Consider the following 20821-nt stretch of genomic DNA (forward strand, 5'->3'; position numbering starts at 1 on the left):
TTTCTCGATAACCTGATTACTGACATGGACGTGATGCATTGTAGAGTATCTCTTCCTGAAGCCATCCTTTTTCCTTGACTGACTAAAGTTCGTTGTTGCCCTTATTCTATTCAAGATTATTTTGGTCAATATTTTATATAATAGTGGGAGTAAGCTAATGGGCCTATATGTTTTCATTCTTTTAACGCCTCCCTTTTTGCCGTTAGTATAATGTTTGCATTCTTCCAGTTTTCTTAGAATCTTGCAGTCGATAGACACTTCTTACAAAGGACCGCCAGTTTTCCAAGCATTAGGCTTCCTCCATCTTTGATTAAATCGGCTTTCACTCCTTATTCACCTGCCGCTCTTCCTTGTTTCATGTCTTTCAAGGCCCTTCTGACCTCGTCGCTAGTTATAGGAGGAATTTCTGTATCGTGTTCATTAATGTTTCTAATGGAGGTATCCTGACTCCTCTGGGTGCTGCTCAGGTCAGTATAGAATTCTTCCAGTCTTTCTACTATATCTTAGAGATTGCTGATGATAGCACCCTGCTTATCTTTCAGTGCATACATCTTGGTTTTCCTATGCCAAGTTTCTTTCTTGTTGATTTGAGGCTGCATCCATGTTTTACGGCTTCTTCAGTCTTTCTCACGTTATGGTTTCGAATATCACTTATTTTCGCCGTGTAAATCAATTTGGACAGTTCCGAGAATTCTATCTTTTCTCTTGAGTTGGGCACTCTCATATTTTGTCATTTCTTTATTAGGTCTTCAATTGCTGCCTCTGAAGCTAACCTACTTACGGTTTCATTCATTAGCTCTATGTTATCATCATTTCTCTGTTCTAAGGCTGCATATTTGTTTCCAAGTACAAGCCTCAATTTGTATGCTTTTACTCTTACTGCCTGTAGGTTGATCTGTTTCTTCTTGACCAATTTCGCTCTTTCTCACTTCAAATTTGGGTGAATCCAAGCCCTCACCAAGCTATGATGACTGCACTTAACGCTAACTGCACTATGCTGGGATCAGCAGAAAATATGAAGTCAATTTCAATTCTTCTTTCACCATTAGGGCTTTTCCAAGTCCACTTTCTGTTGCTACGCTTCCTGAAAAAGGTGTTCATGATTCGAAACTTATTCCTTTCTGCGAATTCTACCAACGTCTCTCCTCTAGCGTTCCTAGAATCAACGCCGTAGTTGCCAATTGCTTATTCACCAGCCTGCTTTTTCCCCACTTTTGCACTGAAGTCGCCCATTACTACAGCATGCTGAGTTTGCACTTTTCTGATTGCTAATTCAACATGTTCAACAAACTGATGTACTTCCTCATCATCGTAACTGGATGTTGGAGGGTAGGCTTCTACTATCTTTAATCCATACCTCTTAATAATATTCATTACGACTACAGCTACCCTATCATTAGTGCTGTAGAATTCTTCAAATTGTCCCGCTATGTCCTTATGGATTAGGAGTTCTACCCCGTATTGCTTTTTATCTGGGAGACCTCTATAGCAGAGGACATATGTCCGTTAATCAGCAATGTATAAGCCTCACCACTTCTAATCTCACTAAGACCAATGATATCCCAAACAATGTCTGATAGCTCCTCAAAAAGTCCTGTTACGCTACCCTCACTCGAGAGGGTTCGGATGTTAAACGCTGCAAGGGTCAGTTTCCATTGGCGGCCTGTCCAGACCCAGAGATTCTTAGCACCCTCTGCTGTGTTAGAGGACTGACTGCCACCTGGTCTGAAAGCCATTGGGTAATCCATTGAGCAAGTGTATATATATATGTGTGTGGCTTTATGATAGAGGTGGCTATGGCTGCCGGAAGGTGTTATTTGAAAAGTTGACGCACTTGGAAAACTCTCTCTCATTCACACGTTTTCTTATGCCGGGTGTCCCAGGTAAATCTAGGCAGGGTTTAAAAATACGGAAATGCCACGTAGCTGGATAGAACCAAGGTAATCTTGTTTGCCGTCGCTTGGTGATAATCAAAATATTTTTTTCATTCCACCTCATTCGATAATTAATCCTAATTACTTATTCGACTTCTCAAATAAAAATAATATAAAAGCGTCAACGAGAATGTTGCCCAGTTACATGAAAAACTCCCGATACAGCTTTCTGTTGCTCAACACGCGCTACATAAAAATGTTTTTCTGAGCGTGAAAGTAGCCCGCAAATTCACGCAAAATTGCAGCGTGACTGGCCGCTCGAGGCACTTTGCGTGTATTCGCGGGCTTCTTTCATGCTCGGAAAAATACTCTTATGTGGCACGTATTGATCAACAGAAAGCTGTATCGCGATTTTTTTACGTTGCTCTACAATTTCCTCATTGAGATGGTGAGTTACGTAAAACACCCTGCGCGCGCGAACACACAGACACATATGTATGTATATGACTTCAGGATAGAGGCATGTATGGTTGCCGCAAGGTTTTATGTGAAAAGTTCATGGACTTCTTGGAAAACAACTTTGTCTTTCACGTGCAATCCTTCTTATACAGGGTGCTTCAGTTAACTTTACTCAGAATGTGAAAATATAATGATGCACTCCAAGACGACGCGACCGAACGCATCTTGCTCATCTTTGTTTGCGTCACGTTATTTTTGTACTTTTCTTAATTAATTACTAAACATTAATTAGCCAGCTTCTGAAGCATGAAAGTTGGGCAAAAAATCCCAATTAGAAAGTTCTAGGGCACTTTGCAAAACGTCCGATTAGGCAATTTCTAACTTTCTATCTATTAAGTGTTAGTGTTTTTCAGCTTACTGCGGATGCCCATGAAATACAAAAAATACCGCATGACATACCTGCTTTTTTTTTTCAATTCGAAAGCATGCCCTTAGGCATAATACAAACGTTGTTAAAAACACACGAACAGATTCGACTCGTGCAAAAAATCTAGGAGTGAACGATGATGTGGTCCATGAATCTAACGTTCAAGGTCGGGTGGGCGGCCAGGCCGAAGTCCTGTTGCCCGGAGGTGGCGGAGACGGCTTAGATGAAGTCCTGGGCACGTCCATAATAGGTGTGTCACTGTCACAATTAGGATTTCTGCGTTGCAAGATGGGCACGATGAGCCGTAAGGACCATGGTACTGTTGTGGCCAGAGAGCGGTAACAGACGGGCGGAGCGCGACCCCGGCACGTAGCCTCCTTAACGTAACCTCCTCTCGGTGGGTTAACCCACCAGGGAGGTCTGACTCACACGGAGGTATGAGAGCTTGTGTGGTACGCCGGAGGTTTTCCTTTTCCCGGATCAGCCGTCCACAGGCGTCTTCAGGAAAATGTGGAAGTGGGTATGTTGTAATATGTGGGTGGGTTGCCATATCTGCTTCAAGGAGACCCGGCAGGGCTGCTCGAGGCACCCACTGGACGCGTATGAGGATATTCGAAGTGGAAGCAAGACGGTGAATGCTATCTGAGAACAGAGTGGACCGAGATACCCTACGTATGTCGTGGATGGCTTGAGTTGAGTTTGTGCGAATGATGAGTTGAGAGTATCGAGCATATTGAACAGTAGGTAGCAACGCGGCCAAGCCGTCTCGTATGGCAACAAGCTCGGCAAGGTAGGCCAGGGGTGCAGGATCGGCAACATACGAGCATGTCTGGCCTGCCTCTGGTATCAATGAATACACGAGAGCTGTGTGAATCATGGTGCCATCAACAGTGGCGTCAGTGTATGCTACAAGAGTCGCATCGTCTTGATTGTCATCGGCGCGATGAAGGCGGGAAACATGGGCATTCGCCTGACGAGGAACTGGGCTATACAGACGACCAAGTGGCTTATTGTCACTTAATTGTACCCTTTTCCACGGAGCTACATCGGGTCTCGTAGAAGCTGGATTGTCTATTTCGTGTCCCATGTACCGGGCCAGTGAAGCAGCCGTGAAGAAATATGATGGCTTTAGCGCGCACGCATCGACGTTGGTGTACGAGTTCGTCAATAGTGTTGAGTTGGGACTCGGCCTGTAGGTTTGGCAACAGAGTAAGACGTGGTAGTCCCGTTATGGCCCCCATGGCTTCGTTATTAATGGCCTCAAGGCGAGCCCATTGTGCCTTCGTGAGATGATGAAACTGGGCTCTGTAGACGAGTCGTGGTTGCAATACAGAACGGACAAGAAGTCGAGCCATGTTGATGCTCGTTCCGCCAGATTTCTTCGCAATCTGATGTATCAACTGTATCGTTTCTGCGGCCTGTTGCTTTACATTCTTGAACCATGGTCCCGCAGATCCGGAGGAATCCATTTCAAGGCCGAGTACACGGATAGTTGAAGCCTCGTGTAATGGTTGCTGATCCAGAGTTAACTGAAGAGGCCGGAGTGCCAGTAGACGGCGCCCCTACTTGTTCGCTACTGACATGTACGTCGTCTTGTCCTTGGAAATGTCAAGGCCTATCTGAGCACACCAGTTGTGCGTCATGTTTAGGGCCTCTTGGAATGCGTGTTTTTGGTGACAGATTTCAGGATGAGCTGAGCACACAGTGATGTCATCTGCGTACATTTTGTATTGTACGTTATGTATCGTGGCTAGCTTCCAAGCTAGTGGAAAGAGAGCAATATTGAAAAGGACTGGTGCGAGCACAGGTCCTTGTGGGACGCCCCGATGTGCGACAAACTGACCTGCTGCTTGGCCATCCAGGCGAATGGAGAAGGTGCGAGCGCACAGGAAGGCTTCGACGAATGTGCAGACACGGCTAGGGAACTGAAGCCAATGGAGCATTCCGACAATTGCTTCGTGACTCACATGGTCGTACGCTTTAAGAATATCCATTGCCACAATCGTGCGAATTCTTCGAGGACGGCCTCCGATGAGAACCATAGAAGACAGGTACGCTAGGCCATCCTCTGCGTCTAGATAAGCACGGAACCCTATTTGGCCAGGATGATACCATGAGTACCGCTCGAGCCACTATGTGTGTCGCGAGCATACGCTCCATCAGCTTGCCTAACGTTGAGATTAGTGCTATTGGGCGCATGTGAGCGATATTATCTTGAGGTTTTCCGGGTTTGGGAATAGGGACCATTTCTGCATGCCGCCAAGAATCGGGAATGACTCCTGTAGCCCAAGCTTCGTTTATGGCCCCCAACAGCACTTCGAGCCTTCCGTGTTTTTATAAAGTTCATACGGTATGCCATCCGGTCCTGGTGCCTTGTATGGCTTCGACAGGTCTATTGCCGTTAAAAATTCCGCCATAGTGAAGACCGCTTGTATACTCTCGATGTCGGAGAGCGTAGGCGGCGTGCCTGCGTCCGCGGGAAGGCAGTTTTGAACAACGAAGGGAGGCGGTGCTGTGTCCAAAGCCGGAAAAAAGGTGTGGGCGACAGTTTCTGCGAATACTGCTGGTGTCTGGCCCGATGCTAACAGGGCGCAGGCTGCGGGCTCTAGAGGGCGCCGACCACGTTCCATTACTCGGAAGGTGCGCCAAATAGAGGCATTGGACGACGAAGGTCCGAGAGAAGAGCACCAGTCCATCCAGCGGCCACGTTCTAAGCAGTGTTCATGGCGCCGAGCTGCTGCAGTAAGGCGTTGGGCTTCTAAGTGGAGGGTATTTGACGCAGGGTCAAGCTCTGATGCAAGTTCTGCTTGGCGGCGCGATGGCCAGAGACACAGAAGTTGCAAATCAGGAGCGGTTCGCGATTCATCAACCCACGACGTACGTGTCGTCTCAACTAATGCCGCCTTAAGACAATGGGACGGGTCCAGCATGAGGTTGGATACATTGCTTTCTGATACCGCCCTGTATCGATCCCAGTCCGCCAGTCGACATAGTCGGTGGAGGCGGCCTGTTCCACCCGAAGATAAGCCAAGGTGAATCGGATGATGGTCGCTACCCCAGCAGTCTGGTTCACATAGCCACGAATCGGTCATCCTTCCTAGCCACCAAGATAAGTCCGGTGAGTGTGGCGGCGCGCGAGGGTGGTCACGCCGACGAGTAGGCACTGACACGTTATTAAGCAGAGTGAATTGGGCGTCTATAAATGTGTCCAGCACACATGTACCACGCGCACTGGAAGTAGCGTATCCCCATGTGATGTGGGGCACGTTAAAATCTCCTGTGGCCATAATGGAGCAACCAAGATGTTTCTGTCGTAGGTGCGCCAGCCAGCCGAGACACAACCGAGCCGCACGACCACTGTAGGGGCGGGCATAGTACGAAACGATGATAACATCCATGCGTTGGAGACAAACCAATACGACCACGACCTCTTGCCATAGAGTGCACCACCGTGAAAGATCAACGCGAGTCTGATGAAGAGTGCATCTTACATACGCTGCAGCCTTTCCTGGAGGGACATCGAGCGTAGCACTCCTACGATCCAACATTGCAGGCGATTAGTATGCCACAAATCCTGGAATGGGTGGCAGGCCGTTGGATTCTTGAAGCAGTAGAGCCCAAACACGCAGCTTCCCATATCTGAGACGCTGACGCAGCTCTCCGACCTTCCCCGCGATGCCTTCTGGCACACTTGAAGACGTAGCAGATATCATAGATTAAGATTGGCCAGTACAACCGAGGTGAGATGCTGGAGCTATTGCGCAACGAAGCGCAAGAGTTCTTGGGGTGAAAGAGGTTTCGACACAGATGCCGGGTTAGCCATATGAGCAGGACTAGACGTCGACGGCGAATGCGACGGCCGCGCTCCGTCGTAACGACCCCGGAGCACTGTACGGCGTTCCTTGAGACGTTGGATTTTCTTTTCAAGGTTGGCCAGGCGACCGTCGATCTCGAACTCTTCGTCTGCCAAAGGAAGGGGCGTGTCTTCTATCGATTGTAATGCCCGTTCCGGTCGTGAAGTGGACGACCTAACAGCTGCGCTATAGGTACGAGTGGCAGCGTCACTTGTCGCTGTACTTGCTATTGTCACCTGGCTAGCGTCCTCTTCCAGCGAGGCCAGAACGGCGTAACGGTTGTACACGGGTACTTGTTTCATTGATGGAACTCGAGGGGTCCTTGCTGGCTGTCGAGAATGGCGTTTCGAGCCTTCTTAGTGGCCTTCAGCTTCGTAGGATACGTCGTGGAACTGATGTCATGATCGTTTGTTTGGCATAGGCCGCATCTAAACGATGCTGAGGGTACAGGCTCCACGGTGTCGTCCTTGGGTGGGTAGGGGCAGTGTGATTTCATGTGTCCCTGTCTAAAGCAAGAGTAGCAGTACACAACGGAAGGCTTGAACGGACGCGGGCGCAGTACGCAGCCGTAATACAGGATACGTTCAGGTGGGGAATTAGGACCTTGAAGCGTGATTAGGCACGTACGACCGCTGCCTAGGTAGCGAGCAGCCACGACCTTGTGTGTGGGACACGATAGTTCCTGCAGGAGCCTCTCGGTATCTTCGTCAAGGTCAACGCCGTTAACCACGTAGCGTCTTAAATCGGTACCACTGGCGAGGTACGCCTGGACTGGAAGGACACATTCTTCCGAGACTTGCATTTGTTGCAGGTTTATAAACTAGTACCATAGCAGACACCCATAGTGAGACCGTATTAGTGGGTTTCTGTAGAGCAAAACCTTGAAATCGGGAAGTCTCGATGCAGGCGTCCAGGGCCGCTTGAATGATACGGTCGTGCAGAGTGGACATGCCATATCTAGCACGAGGCTTGATAACCGCTTTGCACCACGATGTCGTTGGCGACTCCGGAGACGTGCGCGTCGGTCGTGCGGGCAGGCCTTGTGATGAGCGAGGTCTTTTCGGGGCTGCTGGAGCTACATTTTCGTCCGATGGAAGGCCAGTAGCTTCCTTCGGTCTCTTGGCCGAGGTGTGCAGGGCTGTTTTGCTTCATGTTGGCGGTATCCATGCTCAGGGTACCGCCTTCGCACGTTGCACTTGTCCCCATGAAGGAGACGCTCCTGACTTGGATGGCAGTTGCATCGGTAATGTTCCGCTCTTTCGACGTAGCGGACAGCAGCTTGGATGCTCCGCGCCGACGCGGCGAGTGGCGCGGGGGCACTCGCACTCGCGAAGCCGCGCAAGAACTCGAGTTGGACGACGCAGCAGGAGGGTGTAGATGACGACGGACCTTGTAGATAGGTGCCAGTAGTAATTACGAACCGCCAAAGTGGTCCATAAACAACAGAGTTCCAGTAGCGGGGAAAAACAACCAGCAAACGGGGCGAAAATACGGAGCTGCGGAAAAACACGTCCGAGCGGAACGAGCGCTGAAAACGCCCTCGACATACCTGCTTGCGCACCGTGGCTGCAGCACTCCCAAACTGTCCGCGTACAAAGGAATTTAGCATCTAGTAGGGCGGGCTGCCGCTTAAAAGGCGACAAGGCAGTGACAAAGACGTTGGCTGTGCGATTTACAAGGTAAATGGGGCTCTTGCATTGCCCAGGGGGCGCTGCGAAAAAGGTGCTAAAAAGCGCCCTCTGTCCTAAAATGGGTCGTACCAAGCTTGGTCGTCTGCTTCGGAAAGCACGTTTACAATACGGACCCGCCGCTTTCGGTTGTGTTGTATCACGGCCTGCAGCGAATATCCGGTGCCGAAGATTTTTTCAGGGGTGGCACGCTGCATAAAGGCAAGAAATTATGCAGTGCCGAATGCCTGTATGCCGTTCAAGAATTAAGCGGCGAAGTTTTAGCGCGGTGTCAATCGCAAGTGAAGCGAGTCGCGTACGAAGTGGAACTTCAGGTGAGGTTTACACGCTGCTAGATTCAGGCGCACAAACGCCAGGAAATGCTTGATATAAATGAATCCACAGCAGCGATAAGCAGACATCATGTGTACGGAACTGCTCGAGCACACGGTCGTACGCGCCGCGAAGGCAGCGGTCTTTCGACATGCAGCGCAACGGCGGGCCTCCTGCAATCTTTGTTGACTGCATGCCGCTAAACAAGTAGTTATGCCTGCGTTGTCGTAGCGGCCATCTGTCCCTTTTAGTAACTGGTAATAACTGCATATGAGCTCGCACGTACGTGCGAATCGCGCTGCAGCGCGAGCTCGTGCGCTGCTGGCTTGACGTAGCTTTTAATGAAAGCGCTCGAACATCGATCTGCTGTAATCAATACTACCTTGCTGCGCTGCCTCAACATGCTGACTTGAGGTCAGTATGAGCACATTTAACTCTCTAACCTGTGCTGCTCGTAGTGGGGTAGTGAATTGTCACCGAATCAGCCCGGCCATTTGTGGTCATTTGCAAACACCTGGTCACTTAACCACTTCGCATCGGTCGAATTGTTAATTGTCGCTGTTGCCGGGTCTCGAATCGTGAATTACCAGCCATGCCTGCTGCTATGTCGGTGTGCTGTGGGGGCTGTAGGTGCAAAAGACCGAAATTTAGAACGCAGATAATCAAGCAAGCTTCAAGACAGGCGAAGCAGTCAGCATGGCGCGAAGTTTCGCTTACTCAGCGTGACGAGCTGCAGCTATGCAGCGCGCCCGACGCTCCACTTCGTGAGGCCTTGAAGGAAAACGGTAGAATCTGATGTTGGGATTCAGGCCTTGTTCATGGCAGCCCACGACGCAGAAGTAATGACGGTGACGCCTTCTCGAGGCTGGGCTAGGTCTCTCCGGATCGGCGTCACCGATTCCGTCTGCTCCCAGCATTACGTCCCACGGCACACGGAGAGCCTGTTTTCGTTAAACTATAGGCTGCGGCGACCTCGCAGCGTGGTCGGCATGGTCTGTGAGAAGTGACGAGCCTTTTCGCACTCGCAACAAGGCAGAAAAAAGTGCGAATCGACGCAAAACTCGGCCTAAAAACGCGCTTCGCCATAGCCAGGGCTCAATACGACCCAAGCTGGTACGACCCAGATGTCGTTTCCCGCGCCGTCACCAGGCGCCGCTACTATACCTCAAACTCCAGCGCAAGACGCCCATATACCTGGTAGCGAAGCTTCCATAGGAGCCCATACGTTCAAAACATGGCGGTCCATCGACGGTTCATGGGACTTAGCGCCATCTGTATGTGGTGGGAACACTTCCGGCGGAAGAAAAAATAATGTGACGCCATGTCCGTTAAAAGCAGAAGTGACGTCATTTTGTTTTCGAAGGCGCGAAATTTGTTTTCTTGTCCTTCCTTTGGAGCTATATATTAAAATGCCCCGCTATGCGACTTGATAGGCGTTTCGAGCTTTCAGCGTGGAAAGCGATGCAGGAAAAGGCCAGCCGTACGGTTGTCGAAATCGCATCCCTGCTCAGAACATACTTTCTTTGGAGGCCGACGAAAGCTTTAGGTGTAGAGTGCTGATCCTATTGTCGAATGCGAAGCCCGTCAGCCAGCGCCGTTGCACGAAAACAACTACACAATTATCTGGCGATCGTAACCCAGTCCTTTTAACTGAACAGATTAAGAAGCGATGAAGCTACCCGCGTCACCAAATTCAGACAAACTTCGACAAGCAAGAAAGCACAAACTGTAAGGGGGGCGCATTTCTACAGGTGAACTTTACGAGTGCGCCTTCCTGCCCATTTCAAGACGTGCATTGGATTGCGAGTGATAGTGGCGCCAATGCCCCCTGTAGCGATGGGCGCTGAAAAGAAATGCATTTAATATTAATAATAAAATTAAACTTGTATTTTCTCAACTCGTCACGAATATATAAAATTGACTAGGAATTTTATTTTCGTTGAATGAATCTAACTGTGTCTCGTTTGAATTAAAAAACACGTTTTTCTTTCCCAATGTTTGTTCCCTCCAAACGTAGTCGCGCTTCAATCGCTGCTCCCATAACCCCCCCATGCTGATGTCAGTGGGAATCTGTACTGAACCGCTTTTCGCCCGAAGCTTCGCGACCTATTTGAATCGACCTTGCGATTTACGCCAGCGATGTGCTTCCCTCGCGACGGTTCATGATAGTGATAAGCAGACGGGTATTTACACCAGCTAAATGCTATGTTCGTTTGTGCGCGGAAGGCTTATGAGCAGTGCAATCACGACTCGCAAGCGGGCATGTGCACGTGCTTCTTTTTGTATTGCGCGGGCATCCGCAATAAGATCAAAACACTAATACCGTATTTTCGCGATTCTAACCATGCACCCCCCGATTCTAAGCAACCCCCATCCCTCTATTTTCTCGAAAAAATTGGGACAAAAGTTTGCACGCGAATCTAAGCACCCCCCTATTTGTTAGGAAAAGGGCGTAGCCAAGGCCGCCAAGCGCGCGTGCTCAATCTGTCATCGAGCCTGAGCCGTCAGAGTCCCGAGGTGGAACGGCGTCCGCGGCGCGATCTCGCCGCGCAGCCGGACTGAGCCGCGTGGACTCGTGACCCCCGTGAGCCTGAGCAGTCGGAGTCCGGAGGTGGAACGGCTTCCGCGGCGCGAGTACGCCGTACAGCGGGACTGCAGAGGCGCGCGGGCTCGTGACGCCCGTGAGCTAGAGCCGTCGGAGTCTCGAACTGGAACGGCTTCCGCGGCGCGAGTACGCCGTACAGCGGGACTGCAGAGGCGCGCGGGCTGGTGACGCCCGTGAGCTAGAGCCGTCGGAGTCTCGAACTGGAACGGCTTCCGCGGCGCGAGTACGCCGTACAGCGGGACTGCAGAGGCGCGCGGGCTGGTGACGCCCGTGAGCTAGAGCCGTCGGAGTCTCGAACTGGAACGGCTTCCGCGGCGCGAGTACGCCGTACAGCGGGACTGCAGAGGCGCGCGGGCTGGTGACGCCCGTGAGCTAGAGCCGTCGGAGTCTCGAACTGGAACGGCTTCCGCGGCGCGAGTACGCCGTACAGCGGGACTGCAGAGGCGCGCGGGCTGGTGACGCCCGTGAGCTAGAGCCGTCGGAGTCTCGAACTGGAACGGCTTCCGCGTCGCGAGTAAGCCGTACAGCGGGACTGCAGAGGCGCGCGGGCTCGTGACGCCCGTGAGCTAGAGCCGTCGGAGTCTCGAACTGGAACGGCTTCCGCGGCGCGAGTACGCCGTACAGCGGGACTGCAGAGGCGCGCGGGCTGGTGACGCCCGTGAGCTAGAGCCGTCGGAGTCGCGAACTGGAATGGCTTCCGCGGCGCGAGTACGCCGTACAGCGGGACTGCAGAGGCGTGCGGGCTCGTGACGCCCGTGAGCGAGTGCCGTCGGAGTCTCGAACTGGAACGGCTTCCGCGTCGCGAGTACGCCGTACAGCGGGACTGCAGAGGCGCGCGGGCTCGTGACGCCCGTGAGCTAGAGCCGTCAGAGTCTCGAACTGGAACGGCTTCCGCGGCGCGAGTACGCCGTACAGCGGGACTGCAGAGGCGCGCGGGCTCGTGAGGCCCGCGAGCGAGAGCCGTCGGAGTGCCGAGGTGGAATGGCTTCCGCGGCGCGAGTACGCCGTACAGCGGGACTGCAGAGGCGTGCGGGCTCGTGACGCCCGTGAGCTAGTGCCGTCGGAGTCTCGAACTGGAACGGCTTCCGCGTCGCGAGTACGCCGTACAGCGGGACTGCAGAGGCGTGCGGGCTCGTGACGCCCGTGAGCTAGAGCCGTCGGAGTCTCGAACTGGAACGGCTTCCGCGGCGCGAGTACGCCGTACAGCGGGACTGCAGAGGCGTGCGGGCTCGTGACGCCCGTGAGCTAGTGCCGTCGGAGTCTCGAACTGGAACGGCTTCCGCGTCGCGAGTACGCCGTACAGCGGGACTGCAGAGGCGCGCGGGCTCGTGACGCCCGTGAGCTAGAGCCGTCGGAGTCTCGAACTGGAACGGCTTCCGCGGCGCGAGTACGCCGTACAGCGGGACTGCAGAGGCGTGCGGGCTCGTGAGGCCCGCGAGCGAGAGCCGTCGGAGTGCCGAGGTGGAATGGCTTCCGCGGCGCGAGTACGCCGTACAGCGGGACTGCAGAGGCGTGCGGGCTCGTGAGGCCCGCGAGCGAGAGCCGTCGGAGTGCCGAGGTGGAATGGCTTCCGCGGCGCGAGTACGCCGTACAGCGGGACTGCAGAGGCGCGCGGGCTCGTGACGCCCGTGAGCTAGAGCCGTCGGAGTCTCGAACTGGAACGGCTTCCGCGTCGCGAGTACGCCGTACAGCGGGACTGCAGAGGCGCGCGGGCTCGTGAGGCCCGCGAGCGAGAGCCGTCGGAGTGCCGAGGTGGAATGGCTTCCGCGGCGCGAGTACGCCGTACAGCGGGACTGCAGAGGCGTGCGGGCTCGTGACGCCCGTGAGCTAGTGCCGTCGGAGTCTCGAACTGGAACGGCTTCCGCGTCGCGAGTACGCCGTACAGCGGGACTGCAGAGGCGTGCGGGCTCGTGAGGCCCGCGAGCGAGAGCCGTCGGAGTGCCGAGGTGGAATGGCTTCCGCGGCGCGAGTACGCCGTACAGCGGGACTGCAGAGGCGCGCGGGCTCGTGACGCCCGTGAGCTAGAGCCGTCGGAGTCTCGAACTGGAACGGCTTCCGCGTCGCGAGTACGCCGTACAGCGGGACTGCAGAGGCGTGCGGGCTCGTGAGGCCCGCGAGCGAGAGCCGTCGGAGTGCCGAGGTGGAATGGCTTCCGCGGCGCGAGTACGCCGTACAGCGGGACTGCAGAGGCGCGCGGGCTCGTGAGGCCCGCGAGCGAGAGCCGTCGGGGTCCGGAGGTGGAATGGCTTCCGCGGCGCGAATACGCCGTACAGCGGGACTGCAGAGGCGCGCGTGCTCGTGACGCCCGTGAGCTAGAGCCGTCGGAGTCTCGAACTGGAACGGCTTCCGCGTCGCGAGTACGCCGTACAGCGGGACTGCAGAGGCGTGCGGGCTCGTGAGGCCCGCGAGCGAGAGCCGTCGGAGTGCCGAGGTGGAATGGCTTCCGCGGCGCGAGTACGCCGTACAGCGGGACTGCAGAGGCGCGCGGGCTCGTGAGGCCCGCGAGCGAGAGCCGTCGGGGTCCGGAGGTGGAATGGCTTCCGCGGCGCGAATACGCCGTACAGCGGGACTGCAGAGGCGCGCGGGCTCGTGACGCCCGTGAGCTAGAGCCGTCGGAGTCTCGAACTGGAACGGCTTCCGCGTCGCGAGTACGCCGTACAGCGGGACTGCAGAGGCGTGCGGGCTCGTGAGGCCCGCGAGCGAGAGCCGTCGGAGTGCCGAGGTGGAATGGCTTCCGCGGCGCGAGTACGCCGTACAGCGGGACTGCAGAGGCGCGCGGGCTCGTGAGGCCCGCGAGCGAGAGCCGTCGGGGTCCGGAGGTGGAATGGCTTCCGCGGCGCGAATACGCCGTACAGCGGGACTGCAGAGGCGCGCGGGCTCGTGACGCCCGTGAGCTAGAGCCGTCGGAGTCTCGAACTGGAACGGCTTCCGCGTCGCGAGTACGCCGTACAGCGGGACTGCAGAGGCGTGCGGGCTCGTGAGGCCCGCGAGCGAGAGCCGTCGGAGTGCCGAGGTGGAATGGCTTCCGCGGCGCGAGTACGCCGTACAGCGGGACTGCAGAGGCGCGCGGGCTCGTGAGGCCCGCGAGCGAGAGCCGTCGGGGTCCGGAGGTGGAATGGCTTCCGCGGCGCGAATACGCCGTACAGCGGGACTGCAGAGGCGCGCGTGCTCGTGACGCCCGTGAGCTAGAGCCGTCGGAGTCCCGAAATGGCCGGACACGTTATGGAAACATAGGAATGACATATGTCAAAGAACACGGGGTTAATGTAGCAGATAATTAGAAATAAATATATGCTTACAATACGCAATGTACAAATGGTATATAGACTATGCGAAAAAAAAATTGAAATGCCTAAGAAAGGATAAAAAAGAAGACAAAGGAAGATATAAAATAACCAATAAATAAAGGCTGTCGATACAATATTCTATTCTATCCCTTATATTCTTCTTCTTTTTTTGAATAACATAAATACTACTCCTTAGTATTGAAATTGGATTAAGTCGGTTCTTTTTAAAAAAATTCTTATGCTTACGAAAGAGTGAGAGCATCGGGCGATATGGTTCCAGCCCGTCTTGACATAAAACATAGTTCTGCATCACTCAGGGAATTTCGCAAAGGCACTCAGGGAAAACTTGGAAAACTCAGGGAATTTGGAAATGTCAACTTGGTAGACACCCTGAAGTTCCACACAAAAATATCAAAAATAAATTGGCTCGAGGTGTACAATCAGTCTGACGTAGATGCCGCGTACGAGTCATTTCTGCTTCTTTAGAAAAAGGCTTACTTGGAATCTTTTCATCCTAAAACACTGAAGCCTAGAAAAGCTAGAAAACCTTCTATAACCAATGCACTTCTGAAACTAATCAAACAAAAAGATGCTCTATTCAAACGTTTTTTTTAGACTCAAGAGACACATGCCATCTATCCAAATTGAAGAAATTTCGAAAAAAGTTAGCTGCTACTCTTAGACAAGCCAAGAAAGATTACCTTCATAGGTTGTTTAATCCTGAAGGTATAAAGCGAACGGATATCACATGGAGAAACTTCAGCACATTGCTTAACATTGGACGTCAGCATTCAGAGGGCGTACGAGAATGGATAATTAACGGGGAACGTTCATCAGGCGCGCATTTAGCGAACGCTTTTAATAATTATCTTGTGTCCCTTGCAAATAGTTTGCACGATCCAAGCTCCGCAGAGTACCTCAATTCCAGAAATTGTTATAGCGCTTTTTTACTTCTAACTAGCGCCGAAGAAATTTATCTCACATTTTCCGCTCTGCGAAATAGTAAAAGCTGCGATATCGATGACCTGCAAGTACGCCCCGTAAAACACGTTTTAGATCTGATATGCCCAGTTATTGAGCATGTGTATAATCTGTGCTTTGTAAACGGTATATTTTCCAAGCGCATGCAGCTCGCAAAGGTTACAGTACTCTTCAAAGCCGGTGATAAAAACAACCTGTCTAACTACAGACCAATATCCATTTTGCCTGTATTTTCAAAATGCCAAGAAAAATTAATAACACTGAGAATGACCGCTTTCTGCGAAAAACGCAATATTATTACTTACTGTCAGTTCGGTTTCCGAAAGGGCCAATTCTTCATGTGACGCTCATACGCAGCCTATTTTCAGCGCCCTTAATTTACAACCGGTCACCTCCATATATCGTAGTATTTTACTCAAGCGTTTCACTACTGCGAAAAAACAGAACACGAAATTTTTCGTGGGCAATGAATTCTAACATTTGTAGCACACGTCACAGACAAACATGGCACGTTCCTAAAGCGCGTACTAACTACGGTAAACAAATGTTACGCCACGCACTGCCATCTTTGTTAAACTCATTAGCAAATCAATAGACACGTATCTCTCCTTTTAATGGGCTCATTGTGGATTCCCTTTTTTTTGCTTTGCTCTGGTATACACTGATGCCATGAATGCTTAACCAGATTTCTCTGCTTGTCAATAACTTATTATTTATAGATGTGCATTTCAAGGCTGTATTATTTTTATCATTTTATGCTATTCGCTTTTTGTAATATAATTTCTTGCAGCATTCTATTGTTGATTTTTTTTTTACCCGCATGCATTTCCGTTATACGATGTTCACTAATTTTCACTTTTTTCTCGTTTATCCATTATTGTATGTTTGTGTTGTCTTTATTGTGCACAGTGCCATTTCTGTAGGAGGTACAGATTCCGTCAAGCCGAATTCATAAGGCGTTTTGTCTGTACTCCTATCATCTGTAAATGTATAGATGCAAATAAACTTGAATTGAATTGACTGTGTTGAGAGATCTTTGCATGGCGTGTTGCAGTGACAAGTGCGACATCAGGGCATACGGGCCAGTGGGCTGTTATATAGGTTACCATAACATGAGGTTGCATGTTAGCCTATCATTGTGTCGGGTGGTCTGCGCGGTGACACCGGTGTCATTGTGCTAGTGAGGAAAAGAAAATCCTACACTTTAAAACTGCAGGCATCGCATGCCTTATGAGCTAGCTCCTGCATATGTACTGGCTCTCTGCAAAGCATGATCCAACAGACTGTGGCAGCTGTGAACGTGGTGAAGTTGAACATCCAATAAAAATTTATTTGAAATCTTGGGCACATCTCTGCAACTCTTAGTGGTGCAAAACAAAAAATATCATAGCACAAACATTTCTCACTTACCTATGCATTCGTATAAATACTTGGCCATTTCACTGCACAGCACATATTGTTTCAACGCGAGAAAAGCCAAGCAAGATCTGTACAAACTTTCTTCATCTCACAGTTGGTTAGCAGTGTCTTAGAAGCTACATGTGTGAGGTGACTGCTTGCACGAGTGTACTCAAATCACAAGCTCCTGAGCCAATGTGACAAGTCTGGAAGCTGTTACCACGTGCTTGCAGTCCCCACTCCACTGCAAGCCACCTGTTATCTACGAGTGGAAGTGAAAAAGTAAAGGGACTTTTGACATTTCTCGCACTAGGGTTTGATAACACTGCTAGTGTCCAGCGCTGAATTAGTGTAGTCTGCAACGCTTCTACGGCACGTGTCACTCTTGTTCCCGCGTTAGTCGTTAGAGTGTAGCAGACCGCTAAACATGCAAAGTGGGCCCCGAAAGAAATGTCAGCACAGCATTAGCCACAATCTATATTCGGCTTTTGTGAAGGGCGTTCGCAGGTATGTGGAACCGCTGTACATGATGCCGACTGGAACTAATTCACCCAGAGCACCACACCAGCAGCATGCTTGCATTTGCCTAGGCATGTGCATTTGCCTAGGCATGTGCATTTGCCTAGGCATGTGCATTTGCCTAGCATGTGCATGTGCTTGAGATTATGGCATGCTGAGGCGAAAGCTGAAATGCATATATGCAGTGAACAAACGCATGTGCATGCATAGAATGAGAATTAAGGCTTTCTACAACACAAGTTGCCTAGTACGTCCCTACATAGGCAGCTGTGCCACATGAAGCAGCAAAGCAGCGAGAAGTGTACCGTCGCAACACCGAAAATTTGGGAATGCACAACACAGCAAGCAGCAAAAAGTGAGAGATGCATAGCATAATTCACAGAATATGTCAAGCGAATGCGCAACACAGCAGGCAGGGAAGAGAGAGATGCATAGCATAATTTACAGACTATGTCTAGGATTAGTTGCTGTCTAGGATAGGAAAACGTATCAAGTAGCAAAAATGAGAGATGCAGCAAATAATTTACAGGTCAAGTCCAACATCTCACTTCAGATAATCACTATTGAATAGCAGACCGACATAGCAGCAGCGATAGCTGGTGATTCTCGATTCGAGACCCAGCCACAGCGACAGTTAACAATTCGACCAGTGTGAAGTGGTGAAGTGACCAGGTGTGTGCAAATGACCACAAATGGTCGGGCTGGTTCGGTGACAATGCACTACCCCACTACGACCAGCACAGGTTAGAGAGTTAAATGTGCTCATCCTTGATCTCAAGCCAGCACGTTGAGGCAGCGCAGCAGGGTAGTATTGATTACAGCACACTGAAGTTCGAGCGCTGTCATTGAAAGCTACATCAAGCAAGCAGCGCACGTGCTCGCACTGCAGCGCGATTCGCACGTACGTTACTGCAAAGTTATGTGCATTGCATCAGTTATTTATCAGTTGCTCAAGGGACAGATGGACGCAACTACAGAGCAGACATAACTGCTTGTCTAGCGGCATGCAGTCAACAAAGACTGCAGGAGGCCCGCCGTTTCGCGGCATATCGAAAGACCGCTGCCGTCGCGGCGCGTAGCGTCGTGCGCTCGAGCAGTTCCGTACACGTGATGTCTGCTTATTGCTGCTGTGAATTCATTTATAGCTAGCATTTCCTCGTGTTCGTGTGCCTGAATCTAGCAGCGTGCAAACCTTACCTGAAGTTCAACTTCGTACGCGACTCGCTTCTCTTGAGATTGACACCGCGCTAAAACTTTGCCGCTTATTTCTTGAACGGCTTACACGCATTCAGCGTTGCACACTTTTTTGCATTTACGTAGCGTGCCTCCCCTGAAGAAATCTTCTGCGCCCGGTATTTGCTGAAAGCCGTGGTATAACAATACCGAAAGTGGCGGGTTCATATTATAAACATGCTTTCCGGGGCAGACGACCGAGCTATGGTACTACCCAGTTCAGGACAGAGGGCGCTTTTTCGCGCCATTTTCGCAACACCCCATGGGAAAAGCAGGAGCCTTATAGGTCCTCGAACACCGGGCCAAAAATTGTGCCATACAACATGCCCTGTTTTATCTGGCACGTCATAGCTGCGTTACGTAGTCACAAGCGCACCGCGAAGTTAAACCAGGACAGAACTCCATGTTCAACACCACAAATCTAGTGTTGTACAACCAATTTTCACAACCGAGGGATAGTACTAGGAACGAGAACGAGCATGAAGGCGCGCGGAAGATACGCACAAGAGCTGTACGCAGTTACGCGCTTTTGCTTGCCGCGTCGCAATGAATGAACCAAGTGAATTCGAAACACTCACTCACTTTTGCTGTAGCTGAGTCGGAGGCGATCATGGTGATCTCCGAGGGAACAAGAAGCCCAAAGAAAGCGAAGAATATTCCAAAAAACGTCGTAGCGAAGCACACAAAGAGCGCACAAAACGCAGGAAGCTCATAAGCAAACCACATGCGCGGTCTCCAGCAGGAATGTGCCGAAGCGTCAACATCTAAAACGCCCATTCATACAAGTACAGACATACAGCAACATGAATTGCGATATTTAATACCAATTTTGTAATATAAGCAAACCCGACGAGCGGGTGATACGGGGCTCGGGGCCTCTCGGTAAGCGCTGAAAAATTTCCCCTTTTTTGTTTTTACACAGAAGTGTTAAGATCCGTTCAAATTCAGCAAAAAATGTATGGTGTATTTAGGCGCGTTCAGGACTGCGTACATGCGTGACATTCGGGAAACAAGAGCTTAGAGCCCCCGAGAATTGGCACTGTATCGTGAAACACGAGATATTTACGAAAAGGGCTTTGCAAGCACACAATACCGACATACCTTGCACATGTTTTCTAGTGACCACACTAGAAAAATAATGCAGACGAATTCCGAACATCTGCACTTGCCGCGATTCCCTCTGTATAAACGCACAACACAGAAGCTAGCTGATACAGATCTTGAAAACGTATTCGGGGAACGCAATACGCGAATAGATGTTGGTACTACACACTACATAACACCACAAATGTTCAAGCACTTATCCGCGGTAACCTACGAGGCACGCTGCCAGAACGGGCTTTCTTTGAGGATGCGAAATCGCAGCACAAAAGGTACAGAGAAAAATGACGGAAAGTTTTTGTTTACAGTATTCACGCAAGGGATAGCGGAATACAAGTGGCAACAACACCTAGCTGTAAAGTTAACACACAGATTTTCAGCACGTCAGAACGATCATATATGCGTCCATTCCTTTCGTCTACATCTGCAGCTATTCTTTACGTGCTTATTTTCGTTTGTATTCCCGAGAATTTTATTGCGACCGCGGCGGTAGCAGAGCCGTCAATTTCTTACACGCGCGGAACGTTCAAACCATGTCTGACGGATCGAAGAAGGCACCACTGTAGGTTAAATGAGGCATACAATTCCCAACTCCCTAGCGCTTAGGCCCACAGCATTCCCAGAAAAACTACGTAGTCAGTTACCCCCCCCCCCACCCAATATCCTCCCTCTCATTAGCTCTAGTATAACCGCTGTCGAAAGCTGCAGAAAGGTTGCAGACACGACTGGGAGCTGTCAAAGTCGTCTGCTTTGTGCGAGGCTCAGAGCGGCATTGATACGGCGGCGCGACTGACTATTCTGAATAGCTACCCGGCAGCGCCAGTTTTCGGCCGCCAAGAGACAAGCAGACGCGACGAGCGGGTGATACGCCACTCGGGGCCTCTCAGTAAGTGCTGAAAACTTTTCCCTTTCTTATTTTTGCACACAAGTGTTAAGTGCTGTTCAAGTTCAGCGAAAATATATCGTGTACCTAGGCGCGTTCAAGACCACGTGCATGCGTGACATTCAGGAAACAAGAGGTTCCGGCCTCCGAGAATTGACCCTATATCGTGCAATTAAAGGCGGACAAACCAGGGATCTCTT

The sequence above is a fragment of the Dermacentor albipictus genome, chromosome 4, assembly GCF_038994185.2.
Source record: "Dermacentor albipictus isolate Rhodes 1998 colony chromosome 4, USDA_Dalb.pri_finalv2, whole genome shotgun sequence".
Lineage (NCBI taxonomy): Eukaryota > Metazoa > Arthropoda > Arachnida > Ixodida > Ixodidae > Dermacentor > Dermacentor albipictus.